Source organism: Lissotriton helveticus, chromosome 2_2, assembly GCF_964261635.1.
Source record: "Lissotriton helveticus chromosome 2_2, aLisHel1.1, whole genome shotgun sequence".
NCBI classification, from domain to species: Eukaryota; Metazoa; Chordata; class Amphibia; order Caudata; family Salamandridae; genus Lissotriton; species Lissotriton helveticus.
In genome coordinates this window covers 383,554,641-383,571,568 of record NC_136060.1, presented here as the reverse complement: position 1 = coordinate 383,571,568, position 16,928 = coordinate 383,554,641, and the positions used below count along the sequence as shown (strand labels likewise).

The 16,928-nt window shown below is 48.2% G+C and overlaps 1 protein-coding gene across 1 annotated transcript in view; it reads right to left on the bottom strand.

Annotated features, from left to right (window-relative positions):
• POLN (DNA polymerase nu) overlaps window positions 1-16,928 on the bottom strand; it is a 2,689,548-nt gene that overhangs the window by 563,386 nt on the left and 2,109,234 nt on the right. The gene's annotated exons all lie outside the window — the stretch shown is intronic.

The following is a 16,928-nucleotide window of genomic DNA, read 5'->3' as shown; positions in this document are numbered from 1 at the left end:
GTCAGTCCTGGGTTGACTTTATTGACTGCTCAGTAAAAAATACTAGATGGCTAGTTAACTGGAAGTGAAATGCATGACTATGAGGGGATTTATAATCGGTTTATGAAAAAACACATTTTAAGTAATTGCATTAATGAAAAGTTACATCAGTATCCGGTAGACTCAGATCCAATTTCTCCCCAAGCATTGGGAAAGAAGAAAGACCACTGGGTCAAGAATAGGTTGACCAAGACTATCACTAGGGGTGACCAAAAGAAAGGGGTTATAAAACCTCCCCAGGGAAAAGTGGATGAGTATCCTAAGGATAAAAGTTAAGAGTCTTCTAAAGCCCCCAAAAACTTGCACATGTGGTTGGGTCCCAGAAATCTTCACAATCCAACAGTGAGTAAATAGGTAAGAACTTTTATCCAAAAAAGGCCTGGTGTTACAACTGTAAACTGCTGGGAGACAAACTGGAGACTCTGCTGTCTCAAAAATAATCTCCCTAGTACTCCTCCAGCCACCTCTGGTATGGAAATCTCCAGGTGGAATAAACAGTGTGCCCAGTGCAAATCTGGGTTTACACTGAAGCTATCTTAGTCTCCGAGAATGGTTTAGACTTGGCCACTTTGCTCTCTGGCCCTCTACTATGAAAAAATACAGGCAGCAGCCCTTGATGAATGGGATTAGAGTGAAAGCCCTGAGGGATGCAGGTTCCAGTCTCACAATGGTGACAGAAAAACTGTTTTTACCAGGACATTATTTGGCTGGACAATCCTATCCATGCAACAATGCTGACAGTGCAACTAAGGTCCATCATATGGATATGGTGTCCTTAGAATGGGGAGGGGTTACTGGCCTGAAACAGGTAGTGGTCTCTTCTACAATCCCAGTTGAATGGTTGCTAGGGAATGAATTGGCGACCTCAGCCTGGGCTGACGTCGAACTGAAAACTCATGCAGCCATGCTGGGATTGGGAATCCCTGAGTTGGTGTGTGTACAAACCTGAGCACAGAGCCTAGCACAGGGTAAAAAAGAAATGTTGGAGCCTGGAATAATGGCCCAACCTTCCAAGAGAAAAGGTAAGAAGCCTGGGGGACCAGCTTCTGAACAGCAAAAAGCTTAAGGCCCCTCTCCTCAGGAAGAGGACCTGCCACGCCCAGCGGGAACTAAGCCTATGGAACCTGAACCTTATCAGGATGAGCTCCTGGGCCCAGTGGGGCCCTTTAGTGAAAATCTGTGCCACAGACAGAGGACCTGTCCTACTCTTGAAAGCCTGCAACAGCAAGCTGCTGCACAGGAACAAGGAGATTTGCACCCCAAACCTAGTACCACTAGGAGAGGGGTAGTGCCTCAGCAGTTTAGAGAATTTCTTCTCACATTGGCCCATGACACCCCCCTTCCTGGGCATCTTGGCCAGACTAAAAGTTGGAATTAGCTAGTCAGCCATTTCTACTGGCCGAACATGTCTCAGAAGGTGAAGGTGTTTTGCACCTCGTGTGTCACCTATCAAGTCAGTGGCAAGCCAAGTGTCCACCCAAAGGCCCCCTCAATCCTACTACCAGTGGTTGAGGTTCCCTCTGAAATGGAAGGGGTGGACCTACTTTGTGCACTTGAACCTACCACAGCATCAGGAAACAAATTCATACTGGTAGTAGTGTATTCTGAGGCCACTTTCCTTAGGACTACTATGGCCCCAGCATTAGCCGAAACCCTCATTGGTAGCTTTACCATTGTAGGGTTTCCTAAGGAGGTGGTGTCAGACAGGGATGCAAACTTCATGTCTAGTTACCTAAAGCACATGTGGAATGAGTGTGGAGTGACCTATAAGTTCACTACACCTTATCAGCCACAAACCAATTGACCTTGTTGAGACATTCAACAGGAAATTGAAAGGCATAATAATGGGACTCCCTGAAAAACTCAAAAGGGATGTCCTTTTGCCATGTCTGCTTTTCACCTACAAAGAGGCGCCTCAGACGGGAGTAGGATTTTCCCCCTCTGAAATTCTGTTTGGCCATCCTGTTAGGGGACCACTTTGTCTTGTGAAGGAGGATTGGGAGAAGCCTCTCCATGCATGAACCTAGGCAAGATATTGTGCACTATGTACTAGGCCTACATTCCAGGATGAAAGAGTACATTGAAAAGCACCCAAACACATTGAGGCCTGCCAAGAGCCCCAGAAGCTTTGGAATGACCAACAGGCTGCACTGGTGGAGTTCCAACCAGGGCAGAAGGTATGGGTTTTGGAACCTATGACACCAAGGGCCCTCTAAGACAAATAGAGTGAACCTTACCCTGTCCTTGAAAAGAAACATGAGGTCACCTACTTGGTAGACCTGGGCACGAGCAGGAACTCCAAGAGGGTGATCCATGTGAGCTGCAGCTGCCAAGCAATACCCCTGCACAATGCGTAGAACTAGAGTAATCAGTCACACTTTTTGAGATCCAAGAGGCCGTCAGAGCTCTGGCCTCAAGCAGGACCCCTGGACATGACAGCCTGCCCTCTGAGTTCTACAAGGCATATGCTCACACATGGGTTCCACACTTACATGCTTTATACAACCCTGCGCTCAAGGACGCCACTCTCCCTGTATTGCTGCATGAGGCATTGCTAGTCTTGTTACCTAATCCTGGCAAGTACTCTTCTGATTTGGGCTCCTACTGCCCTCTGTCCCCATTAAATAAAGATTATAACATTTTGGCCAAAGTGCTTGCTGACCGATTTGTTCGGTTGGCTCTCTGGTCTTTCCTGACCAGAATGGTTTTGTTCTATCCCGCAGCACATCATTGAATCTGAAACAATTCTTCAGGACCTCTACTTATTCCCCGCTGCAATGGACACACTCCGGGTGTCTAGTTCTCGATCTTGAGAAAGCCTTAGACTCCAAGAAGTGGGATTTCCTTTTTGCCACTCTGACTCAATACGGCATTGGATATAGATTTCTCCGATTGATCCGCTTGCTCATACAACTCCGACAGCTAGGGTAAAGACCGGCCCCTACATTTTCACTACCATACCGGTATGTAGCGGAACTCCTCAGGGGTCTTTGCTGTCTCTATTGCTTTTCTCCCTGGCTATAGTACCACTTGCTGCTGCCATCCGAGGGAGGGGCGTGGACTGGGGAATCCCCTTAGGAGACGGTATGCACATAGTCTCACTGTGACGGTATGCACAAAGTCTCACGGTATGCAGACGATATTTTATTATACAGTCGAGATGTGCAGTCTATGCCTCCTCCTTTGGCCCAAACACTCAGTGATTTCAAATCCCTTTCTGGACTGCTGGTTAACTGGAACAAATAATGTTTCTTTCATTGTACGCCCGGGTGTCCCGACCCTATTCTCACTCTCAACTGTAGTCACATTAGGTGGCAACCCGACACATTCAGCTATCTAGGAATAGGAGTGCATCACCAGCGGGCCGACCTGCTGGATGGAAATCTTGGGACAGCAATAACAGCTCTCTGACCCCAGATGTACGTCTGCTGCAAGCTTCAATAGTCCGTCATGGACCGGATAGCTCTTTTAAAAATGGTAGCCCTACCCTGACTATTCTACTATTTCACCAACCTGCCCATATGTATCTGGCACCACCCTTTTTCCGTGCATTTGAACAGAACATAAGATAATTTATAGAGAACAATTCCAGCTGCCATGTAGCCCTAACTCTACTTGCCAACTGACTGGGGTGGACTGGATGTCCCGAACATGGAGCAATACTACCTCCCCTCACAACCCCAATGGGTGGCCAGATAGCTGGTGGGACTCCAACTAAATGTCACTGCTGCTCTCTCTCCGCCCTGGTCGACTGCGTCGATAATTCGGCTGTTCCACCCATGCGCCAAAAGCACACTGCCTTAACCTCTACTTCTGGGAGTTGCATACTGGTGCTATCACAGAAGGTTATACATAACACGCTTGTCACTGCCATACGAACCAGCACTGCCTCTGCAGGGCACATTGTGGGGTTGTCTCAGAACCACATCCACTAAAAGCAGAAAGTCAGCATACAACCGCCGGGGAAGGATTGGAGACCCACGGGGCGAAGGGGACGCACTAAGTCACCCGGCAAGTTGGCCTCAAGAGGGAGATCAAGGCTACCTGGGCCAGCACAAAGGAAGCAGACATTGAGTTGGGAGAACAAATATGCCTTTGAAACTCCTACAGGCCACGCTCTAACGAACAAGAGATGGTGAAACCAAAAACCCCTGCTATAACACAATCGAATCAAATGAACACGTACGCAGTTGCAAAACCCCCCGGCAGCAGACCCTGGGGTTACAAGGGGAGCAGAACCATCACTGGTGAGTATTATGGCAGCCATCATTGACCTACGGGAGGTCCTGGAACCTAAAATAGATACGGTCACAGAAGAGGTTAACCTCCTAAGGGCAGACTTCCGTAAAATTTCAGAGAAAGTGACAAACGTAGAAGGAAATATGAAACGACTACTAAACTCAACGCAGCAAATGGAACGAAGAATAAAACATCTTGAACATTAGCAAGGGGAGATGGCCGCAAAACTCTAAGATCAAGAAGGGCGAGCGAGAAGAAACAATATGCGTGTGGTGGGGGTGCCAGAGGGGGCGGAGTGCCCCAGTGTGGATCTCTTTCCTGGAGGACCTCATCCTTAAGCATATGTGTCGCAAAAAGCTATAGAACTTTTTTTATCATTGAAAGGGCACACATGGCCCCCATCCCAAAGCTAAAGCCAGGGGCTCCACCGAGAACAAATATAGCAGGAATTCTCAATTCTAGAGACAGAGACACAATACTACAACCTGTAAGAAGCCATGGGATCTGTCATACAAAAATGCAACAATATGCTTTTTATGAACTTCACCCTGCAAGTTCAGAAATTGCGGTACACTTTCAATGCTGTAAAGAAAGAGCTCTGTTAAAACAAAATCAAGTATATGATGCTCTATCCTATCCTGCAAAGCTGCGAATAATGGCCGAAGGGACATCATGGTACTTTTAGATGCTGGAAGAAGTGAGAGAATGGCTGGAGGGGTGGAGAACGGTCGGACACAAATCACACAAATCACCAAAACTCGAGATCAGCATCCCCTTGGGATTGAGGGGGGCCTCAAAGACAACACAGACAGAGGAGAGGCATCCGTTAGGGAATGATGGCGAAAGAATTGCACCTCCATGATAGAAGACCCAACGCGGTCCCCCGCGAAGCTGGGGACAGATGATGAAATGCCTAGCTGAACAAACACTGACTGTTGAACCAGTGAGGGGGAACTGAAGAGGGGAGGGGAGGCAAATAGTTCTCATGGGTGGTGAGAAGAGTATGATCCGATAACAAAGACTATGTGCGTAGAACTGACATTATAGGGCTGAGTGGGAGTGGAGCGCCAGAACTGGTATTGGTGGCTGCCTCTGGCCTACCCTAGCAGGATGCAACCATACATGGGGCGACAGGCTCTCTGTGTGTTGGGGTGGCGGGTGGTTCCAAACTTGCCAAGCATTGTAGCAGGGTGGGGGAAATATTAAGGGGATAGAACTCAATCCTTTTGGTCAAGAAGGTTCTGGATTTAATGGTTTTAATGTCAGAATAGTATGTCTCACCAAGTAGAACATACAATACGAAGAGCATCAGGGGGTGTTAGATTGGTATCTCCAGACTGAACCAAAGCCTCAGATGGAGATCAAAGGTAGAAAATATAGTATACAAGAGTCTAAGAATCCTAACTGCCACAAAAGATCTAATAACTTGCAATGCCACTTTAAATTGTAAAATGGAATGTTAACGGCCTGGGGAGCAAGGTAAAATGCATGTTAGTATTGCAGTCTCTCTGGAGACCCTCTTCAGACGTGGTTCTGCTACAAGAGACCCACCTAAATGGTAATCAATGCACTGCACTAGATAGAGATGGGTATAGGTTACGGGCCCACGCGGGATATATATACGGATCCAGAGGAGTCAGGATCCTTCTCAAGTCATCAATCCCATTTATTGTGAATAGATGCTGGCACGATCAACTAGGAAGGTTTGGGGTGCTGACTGGGAGATGGGAAGGTGAAACAATTAACAGTTGCTCACTTTATGTCTCCCCTAGGCTGCACAGAGATACACTTCCGGCTGTGGGAAACGTGCTACTAGAAATTCCCCATAGTATAACGATTCTGGGAGGAGATATGAATGCGGTCATGGACCCACAGTTAGACCGATTACTGGGGCAATAGGCACCCCTTGTACCCATCCACTTGAAGGCTTCATTCAGGCAATGGGCATGACAGACCAGTGGCGCGTGCACAACCCAATGCTCTGTCAATACACGTACACATCTACTGCACACAGAAACCACTCCAGATTGGACCATATTTTCACACACCAGGAACAGGTCAGACACTTCAGAGGGGCCATGCACAGGTCACGGGGTATCTCAGATCATTCCCCACTTGAAGTGCAGCTGCAGGGTGCACCATAAAGTGAGGGTCTACCACCTAGGACCCATGACAGTTTAAAAATAAGGACTTTGCCGAACGGGTGTGGGAGCGCACCACAACATACTTCCAAGAAAATGAGGGATCGGTCGAGTCAGCCTCCACACTGTGGGAGGCATATAAGACTGTGATCAGGGGATACGTACATGTACAAATCGGCATCCACAATAAAGAACAAACTAAAGAACTGGTAACCCTTGAGAACGAAATAAGCTGGCTAGAAGAAGAAATGGCAATTGACTGCAACTTGGATAGGTCGAAAGCGATGAGACTCCGACTCAAAAGGCAGGAATTTAGGGATCTGGGTGAGCAAAAGGAAAAGGCACATACGCTAGCAACCCAGAGCAAACTCTATGATGTAGGAGACAAAAAAACAAATTGATTGCCTGGTTAGAACACAGAGATAATGATAGAAATTGGGTCTTGTAAATAACTAACCCAGGGGGTGAAACCCATAAAGCGGGGAAAGAGATAGCAGAACCCTTCACCCAATACTATGAAAAATTGTACACCTCCTCCCCTCAATGCTCAGAGGAGGAATGTGGTGAACTGTTACGAGAGATTAACCTTCCTACACTCTCGACAGAAGATAGCCAAACGTTAGAACACAATTTCACGGTGGAGTAAATGGTGGGCGCGCTCACAGACCTCTAATTCGGCAAAGCGCCCGTTCCAAATGGGCTCCGAGTCGAATCTGATCAATGAACAGCCACAATAGCGGTGATCCCCAAGAAAGGTAAGGCCCCGGACAACTGCAGATCATATGGGCACAGAGGCGAAGATGTTGGCGAGAGCTCTGGCAACCAGATTGCAGACAGAGATTTCCACACTGGTCCATCCGGACCAGTCTGGATTTATGCCCCAACGGAGCACACTACTTAACCTTTGCAGGCTATAAATGTCTTTCGCACTTATAAGTGATCACAGTTTCTCTACAGCTACATTATATGTGCCACTGCATAATGGTTGTATACACAGTACTGTTTACGAATGCCCATAATGTGGATCAAAAAGACAATGACCGTATTGTGATAATTTTACACTGTCACACTGCCAAGGTTCCTCAATAAAGTTTGTTAAAAAAAAAAAAAAACTTTGCAGGCTATACGAAGTTCTAGATTGGACGAGAAGGAGCTTCAGGGAAGATGCGGTACGGCTCTCTTTGGACGCTCAAATGGCGTTTGATAGTATTGACGGGGAATATATTTTTTCAACACAACAGAATGGGATTTGGACCTAACCTTTGCGAGTGGGTGAAACTAATATATCAAGATCCACAAGCTCGGATGAGAGTAAATGGGGACGTATCCTGCTAATTTCCACTGAGAAAGGGCACAAGACAGGGTAGTCTACTTTCGCCAAGTGATTTTTGCCCTGGCGCTCAAGCCTTTGGCGGCATGGATCCGTAATGATCCTTTACTATTGGCTATACCGGGTGGGGATGACCAGGGGCATAAAATATCCCTCTATGCCGATGACATACTGCTATATCTATGCAAGTCGTACAGAACTGTACACAGAGTACTTCATATATTCCAGTAGTTTGGGACTTTCTCTGGATACAAAATAAATTTGGGTAAATCCCTTAGCTTCCCTCTATAGGGAAAGGTCCTTCAGGCACTGGTAGACAAAAACTGCTAAAAGTCATGACTAGTTTTACCTATCTGGGTATAAAGATTTCCACGAGAGAGGAAGACTTCTTAGCAGATAACCTTTACCCCTCAACTAGAGCAACTTAAAAAAGAAGTGGAACACTGGAGGAAACTGCCGGTCTCCCTGATGGGTAAAGCTGTGCTCTTCAAGATGATGACCTTACCCAGTTTATTATACGTGCTGCAAAATACCCCCTATCAAATACCCAAAACAAAGTTTCAGGGAATCAATAGCGAATTGAGAAAACTACTATGGGACGGTGGCAGCTCCAGAATAGCACTGAACAAGTTGCAGCGAGGGGTCTATGAAGGGGGGCTCACAGTCCCGGACATACAGAAATACTATTGGGCCACACAGCTGATAGTGGTCAACGATTGGATGTTCACAGATTGCATCAACCCAGCCTTCAGGGCAGATCATAGGGCTATGAGAAATGAGGGATGTCTGGGCAGCCTATACCGAAGAAGCAAAGAACAGCAGCTCCCTCAACACATTTGTGAAGGTATGGCAGGAAGCATCAAGACACAGGGCTGGGAGGGACGACTGACGGAAAGAACGCCACTGTGGAACAGTAATTATTTAAAGGAGGTTGGGCCCTGAAGGGGTTTAAGAGATGGGACTTGCTGGCAATAGATACATTGGGGAATATCTGGAGAGGACAGGCACAGATCACAGTATAACCTGGCAGACTCGGAAGATTTAGATATATTCAATTGAGTCACGCCCTACGACAACATAGAAGAGACGGGAAGGCACTGCCTGAATACTCCCCATTGGAAGACAGATTGCTAATTGATCCCATGTTAACAAAGGCCACCTCATTAACATACAGAAAACAAATATATAATTTGTCCAATCCAATAGATTCTTAAAGGGAGCATAGGAAACGGACATAGGGCCCCTGGAGAATGAGGACTGGGAGGAAGCGATACGAAGCCCAAGAGAGGTAGCGATACGAGCCAGGTTTCGCCTCATTCAGATACGCATACTACACAGGTCATACGCCTCACGCATGCTACTTCAGCGAATGGGTCACTCTGCAAGAGGGTGTGGAGAATCGGGATCCTTCTTTCACATAATTTTTGAATGTAGCGTTGTAATTAACTTCTGGAAGGAGGTAACACAGATAATGTCAGAGGATTTGTGAGGACCCCCTCTCGAGGCCAATATATATGTCAGGGGGACCACATCCCCCGAGGCTGGGCCTTTCTATTCTTTTTTTTAATTATAACCAAAGGGGACAAGGGCCGTGTTGCCCCCTACCCCAGGTCAATTTTAGTCCCCGTGGGACCCCCTGAGCAGGCCTGGGGGTCAGGGTGCTTCTAACTTGCCCCCTTTTCTTGTTTTTCTTGTTTTTCATCCTTTTTTTTTATTGTGACTCAGTTCAACCGAGTCGCAAGATGGCTGCCAACACTTCCTGGTTGAAACTGTTGGCAGCCAATCAGATTACAGGCTCAAGATTGGGAGGGTTCGCGGATACTCCACAGGGATAACTGTATATCTGAGAAATGTTTACATTTCTCAGGAACTACTGAATGGATTTATGCCATTTAACAAAAAGAGTGCTTTCTGAACCAAGAGCTACCTTTTTGCCAAAATTGGTGTAATTCCATTCAGCAGTGCGGGCTGTAGCTGTGAGAAGTTGGCCTGGTATATGATGCTCACTAGTTCTAGTGATCACCTTGTACCATGCCAAGCAACCCTTATGATGATTGGTTGTAAGTCAACCTTATAGACCAGCTATCCTAGTAGCGTGGACAAAGCAGTCTTAGGCTAAACTCTGTAAAGGCATGTGAAGCAAGCTGTTTTATCATACACAATCCCCTTGAATACCAAATGAAAGGACACCACACAGATATATATTGAAAATATATATATATTTATTTACTACAAATATCCCCTATACTCTTTATGAGCACAGAAGCAAATGTGTTAAAACAAAACACAGTTTAAATACACAAAAGTTGCACAATATGGATGAGCCCTAGGGGCCACCTAAACCATATACTAAAATAGTGGTATAAGAACCACCAATGGGAAAGGAAATAGGCCTAGGGCCTGGGGAATCGCTGGAGCTATTCAGGACTAACAGTGAAGAAGTCGGGAAAGGCCTACGGGACTCGGGTGCAGTGCTTAAAGTGCACGCATGCACCAATGCAATGTCAATGGTGCGTAAAAGTTATAAAGTTACTGTTTTAGGAACCTTCCGACTGACCTAGAAGGACAAAACTTTAGATCTAGGCACTAGAGGTGTGTACCAGTGTAGGAACACTGGCGTTGCTGAGTTACCTCACCCACAGGAAGCAGGTTCATAGGTGCCAAGTAGTGTCGGGTTTCGTCACGCAGGTCGATGGTGCCTGGAGATGAAGATGCTGCAGGCGGGTCATCGAGGAGAGTTCCGGTGGATCCAAGGATGGATCTGAAGAGGTGAAGACCTGAAAGCAGAGGGGACAATCTTCAAAGTCACTAGCCAGTGACTACCGCGGAACCAGGATGGAACCAATCGATGTCGGGTGCAAACAGGCGATGAGGTGCAGCTTGTCTCCGCAGCCACGTGGACACGAAGAGGTCGAGGACGTCCAGGAGTCGATCACGAGCTGTCCCACAAAGGCTCTAGCTGATGGCGGTGTTGGCAACTTGATTGGAGCAAACAGGCCTTGGCTAATGCAAGCCACGCAGGAAGTGAAGAAAGCTTAGTTCTCGGACAAGCAAGGTCAGAGGGGCTGCTCCTTTCTACAGGAGCGAGGGCCAGTCTGGAGCAACCAGACCAGCAGTGTAGATCGTAGATTTCTTCGCCAAGATGGCCACTAGCCACGTGGCAGGTGACCGGGATGACGCGTCAAGTGGCAAAGTGCAAAAGGGCTCCACGCAGATTGTGGAGATGCTGGGGGGCTGATCTTCAGTGCAGATGCTGCTCGGTGATGGGGCTTCTCAAACCCCAAAGCACAGCATCGGGGGTGCCTCGGGTGCTGCGCAGTCAGCTTCTCTAGGGTCTTTCAAGATGGCCGGTCCCACGTCTCTCGATGCCTCCACGGGTCTCTTCTTTTCAGGGACTGTGGATCGGGCTGTGAGATGCCTGGGAATCTAAGTCTTGTCGGGCTCTGGGCTCGGGCTCCGGCGGGAGGCGGCGGCAAAGCAGATGTTGAGTTGCTGGTTGGGGCCTGTATTCACAGGGTGGTCACTCATTGGCCACAAGGGAGATTCTCTTCAGTCTTCTGTGCAGCAGAATGTCGAAGTCCAGTTTTCTTCTTAGTTTCAAGTCGAGTTCAGGATGATCTGAAGTCTTGGGACACAGCTCCTACTCTTATTCCAAATCTAGGGGCCGGATTACCTGCTAGGTCCCTCCTCTGGGTGGGACCAGGAAGGGGGGTGGTTACACCCCCTTTCCTTTGTCCACTTCGCGCCAAAACTGGGGCCGGAGAGCCCCAGCACCGGTTTGAACTGGCATATGCACAGGGACACCTTGTGTGCCCCAGGCATGTCTCATTCTAATCAGCCCTGTCCTACCCAATACACAAAATCCTGTCTGGGGTGGTGCTAGCACCTCCCAAGGCAGGAAACCCTTTGTCCAAGCCTCCCTCCCTGGAAGGACTCCCAGCAGCAGGAGGTCAGACTTGTGTCTGTGGTGGCAGCATCCATTTTGTGATGCTGAGGCTCTAGTTTAACTTTAACCGGGGTTCAGGTTATGTACATGTCGTGTCCCTCTAGAAGGGTGGAATGCTACCCCCGTCGCCAGAACTGGCGAGGGGGTAGTATTCCAATTCGTATGACACCTTACTCGACATGTTTTGATAAAGCCAAACCAAAGATAGCATTTAACCGCGAGGTTCATAATGCACTTAAGAGTATATGGTATGGCAGTATCATGGAACAGCTAAAGGACGTGGTTCCGAAAGCTGCAGACAGGCTCAGCTCATGCTAGAGCACCATCTCACATATTTCCAAGCACTCTGCCTCCAGGATTGATGAGGCCTTCCATAGGAGTGGCTGATAGGAACATATGTGTCCATTTTAGGTTAGATATAGACATACTATACCTAAGTAAGGGGTGATTACACCAACTTACCCCAGCTGAGTGATCAGCCAGTTGTGTCAAATATGGAGGCCAGGCCAGGGGTGGCATAATACATGCTGCAGTGTTTTGGAACCCCCCTTTTCTCAGCCCACGCTACACGAATCATCCCAAAACTTTCAGCACAGCAGCTGAAGTGAGTGGACCATTAGTCCACTTCTCCTTCCGAAAACCCCTCACACACCACCGCACACTACAAACCCCCCGCCGCTGCTGGGGCAAAGTCACTGAAGAACAACTACAGACAAGCCTCGCACTCAACCCTCCAACGAACCCCACCAACCCAGATGAAGGTGCACTCACCCTCGAAGGCTGGATGAACGACTGCGCCAACACCGTCGCCCGCTGAAAAACCCCACCAGCAGAAACACCATCAGAAGTGTCAGCTGGTTCACCCCATAACTCGTTGACTTAAAACACACCTGCCGGAAACTGGAAAACATATGGCACAGCAACAAGACGCCAGACAGCCGCACTACCCACAAAGACGCCGTCCGCAACCACCACCACCTCATCAGGACCGCCAAAAGAAACTCCTTCACAAACCGCCTTGACAACAACGCACACAACAGCAAGGAGCTCTTCACCATTGTGAAGGAACTCTTCAACCCCAGCTCCAACGCCAACGACATCCCACCATCGCAAGCCCTGTGCGACTCCCTCGCCACCTTCTTTCATCGGAAGATCACCAACATCCATGACAGCTTCAGACCCCGGATGACCCTTGCCGACCACACTGCACCGAACCCCCCGCATCCCACCTCCCACGACACCCTGACAAACTGGGCCAACGTGTGCATCGAGGACACAATCAAGACCATGGGAACAATCCACTCCGGTTCCCCATCCGACCCTCTCCCGCACCACATTTTCAACAAAGCAGCTATTCCATCGCGCCCCACCTGCACAAAATCATCAACCTGTCCTTCGAGACCACCACCTTCCCTGAGGACTGGAAGCACGCTGAGATAAACGCCCTACTGAAGAAACCCAAGGCGGATCCGAGCGACCTCAAGAACTTCCATCCTATCTCCCTGCTTCCGTTCCCAGAAAAGGTAATCGAGAAGATAGTGAACACCCAGCTCACCCACCACCTCGAAGACAACAACATCCTGGACCCGTCCCAATCAGGTTTCCGCAGCAACCACAGCACTGAGGCCGCCCTCATCGCCGCCACAGACGACATCTGGATCCTACCAGACAACAGCGAGATGCGGCCCTCATCCTCCTGGACCTCTTTGCTGCCTTCGACACCGTCTGCCATCACACACTACGCACACGCCTCCACGACGCAGGGATACGAGACAAGGCTCTGGACTGGACCACCTCCTTCCTCTCCGGCAGAACTCAGAGAGTCCGCCTCCCCCCATTCCGATCCGATGCCTCCGAGATCATCTGCGGCGTCCCTCAAGGATCTTCCCTCAGCCCGACGCTGTTCAACGTCTACATGGCTCCACTAGCACCCATCGCCCGACAGCACGACCTCAACATAATCTCCTACGCCGACGACACTCAGCTGATCCTCTCCCGCACCAAGGACCCCCTCACTGCCAAATCCAACCTCCACCAGGGAATGAAGGCCGTCGCAGACTGGATGGAGGACAGCCGCCTCAAACTGAACACAGACAAAACTGAAATCCCCCCCAAAAATTTTTTTGTATATCAATACTAAATGTGTTGTGACATTGATAATAGTATATTCAAGGTCGCAGTTGTCTGCAACTATTTTATTTAAAAACGTTTTTCTTTGAGAGAGCTGGCATTTATTAATTGAATGTTTGCTATATATATACTTTTTCCAAAGGGGTATTTCAGCCGTCTTCAGCCAGGCTTGCTTGAATCCAGTGGCAGAGTGAGCAAGGGACTCACGTCTGAGCATACCCTGCCAACATATGGCGAACAAAGCGGTACAAAGAGGGGTGGTGATGGACGGAGCATTTGAACCAATCAAACACTCACACCCAGTCAACAGATCTGGGTTTAATCCATCACCGTTCTTTAGCCCTCTCTGCCACCCCAGTTCAGACATGGCCATATGCAAATCAGTCTGACCCTGTGCCTAATGGGAACAGTCCAGCCAGAACTAGCAAGCCATGCCTTCTCTGGACCGAAAACAAGCTTCCTAGGACCGGTTTCTGGCATTTCAGCCGTCTTTAGCCAGGCTTGCTTGAATCCAGTGGCAAAGTGAGCAAGGGACTCACGTCTGAGCATACCCTGCCAACTTATGGCGAACAAAGCGCTACAAAGAGGGGTGGTGATGGATGGAGCATCTGAACCAATCAAACACTCACACCTCACTGATCCTGGTATTTTTTAGCTTGAAAGCCAACCAACATAATCTTTTCAAGTTAATTGTTATAGTCTCTTTTGTTTACTATTCATTGGTTTTCGTTGACACTCTATGTGATGAACGAAGCATGAGCATTTATTATGATTTTTTACAATTAAAGTTATGGCCCATTGACCTGACTCAATTAATACAATGGCATCAAAATTTAAACCTGATTTCAGATTTCTGAAATGGGACCATAAAAATCTTCTGCTCCAGAGCCAAATAAGTCTTTATAATGGCCCCGCTGAATATCAACCCGGAAGCTGGCAAATCTTTCTGATGCTTCAGCTTAGGGTAAGTTAGAATAGCCACGGCATTCTGGGAAATACAAAGTACACTATCACCTTAGTGCACTTTGATGGGAACCAATTATAAAAAAACTCGACATCATTAATAAAGGTGAGCGATGTAGTTTTAACCCTTATGCGTGCAACGCGGATAACAACTGATTTGTTTCTTTGGAATGCAACTTCGGTCCTAAGCTTCATTTCGTTGAGGCCGCATTTCTCGAAGCCTCTGTGGTGGCTAACCCTCTTTCGAAAACTATACACCAAGCCTTAACCTGGGTTCTATTAAATACCAGATCCCTTATTAAACATAAATATGAGTTTGAGGATTTCATGCTGACATACAATCCTGATCTGGTATTTCTAACAGAAACATGGTCCAACAAAGCATCCGATCCAGAGTGGATTGTAGACGTTCCATCTGGATTTGAGATATCTACAGTTGACAGCGGGAAATGTGAGGGCGGTATAGAGATTGTATATTGCAGCCACATCAAAGCCACCCTCTCATCTATCTTGCACTTAGAAGGAGACTTTTAAATCGCGAGGCCATTAATGCACAATTTACTTACCTTCGGTAAAGATATATCTGTAAGAAACATTAGTTAGTTAGATTCCTTACCTTAGAATATCCCCAGGTGGCGTCAGGCTGCATCCGGAAAGATTTTTCGTCAACAGTACCCCTGCACGTCTGTAGGTGTCGTCTGCGGCTGCGCGTCCGTCGTCGGTGTCGTGATCGCCGGGATGACGTCGCTGGAGTACTTAGACGCCGCACTCGCGAGCTGACGTCAGTTTTGTACATAGCTTTCCGCGCCAGGAACGCAGAGCCATGCAAGAAACTGACACTGGTACCATGAAACTAGGGCTTTGAAAGGGATGTCCTTAACCCTAGATATCCGTTGGCAGAATGGGGAGGATTGGTGGGCGGAAAGGAATCTAACTAACTAATGTTTCTTACAGATATATCGTTACTGAAGGTTAGTGACTTATGCATCTGAAAGAAACACGTTAGTTAGATTCCTTACCTTAGAATAGATACCCCAGCAATACCATCCCCGGTGGTGGGTCTGCGAATCAAGATCACACCAAGAAGTCCTGGAGATCAGAACGGCCAAAGAAGCCGTCACTCCAGACTTGACTGTCCAGGCAGTAATGCTTAGCAAACGTGTGCTGCGAGGCCCATGTAGCTGCATGACAAATGTCCGGCAAAGGGACTCCCAAGGCAGTAGTAGCCGCTGTGGCCCGAGTGGAATGGGCTCGCAGCCCCACAGGAAGATCCTTTTTAGCCAATGAAACAGACCTTAATGCACAAAACGACCCACGGAGAGATGGTTCGCTTGTGCACCACACACCCTTTCTTGGCACCACGTAGCCAACGAAGAGTTGGCCGTCCACCCGGAACTGTTTTGTGCAATCCAGATAAAAGGAGAGCGCACATTTTGGGTCCAGACGCTGGAGCCTCTCTTTCAAGGGATGCAGAAGCGTTAAGAAGGTGGGCAAGGTAATGGACCGCCCGATGTGAAAGGCAGTAACCACCTTAGGAAGAAAAGATGGACGAGTCCTTAGAACCACTTTGTCCGGATGGACAGAAAAGAAAGGAGGCTTAGCTGAAAGAGCCTGGAGCTCACTCACTCTTCTGGCAGAGGTGATGGTAACCAGGAAAGCAGTCTTTAGAGTCAGAAGACGAAGAGGACAGTTATGAAGTGGCTCAAAGGGAGCACGCATCAGATAGGTCAACGCCAGGTTCAAGTCACAATGAGGCATTACAAAGAGAACAGGAGGAAACATGTGAGTAATGTGAGTAATGCCTTTCAAGAACCTATTTAAAACGGGGAACTTGAAAGGGGAAGGCTGATCAGGAAGCCTCAAGAAGGCTGAACAGCTGAAAGATATCCCTTCATGGTGCCCAGAGCAGAGCCCTGCTGGGCTAGGGAAAGAAGAACAAGGAGAACCTCAGAAAAATGCTGTGCACCATGCCACAAATTTGTTCCACCTGCAGGTGTATACCTTCTTTGTGGAGGGACGCCTGGCTGCCAGAATTACATCACAGACTTCAGGAGGCAAGTCAAATGGCATAAACTGTCGCCGCTCAATCTCCACGCATAGAGGTGGAGGCTGGACAGGTTTGGGTGGAGGACCGTCCCCT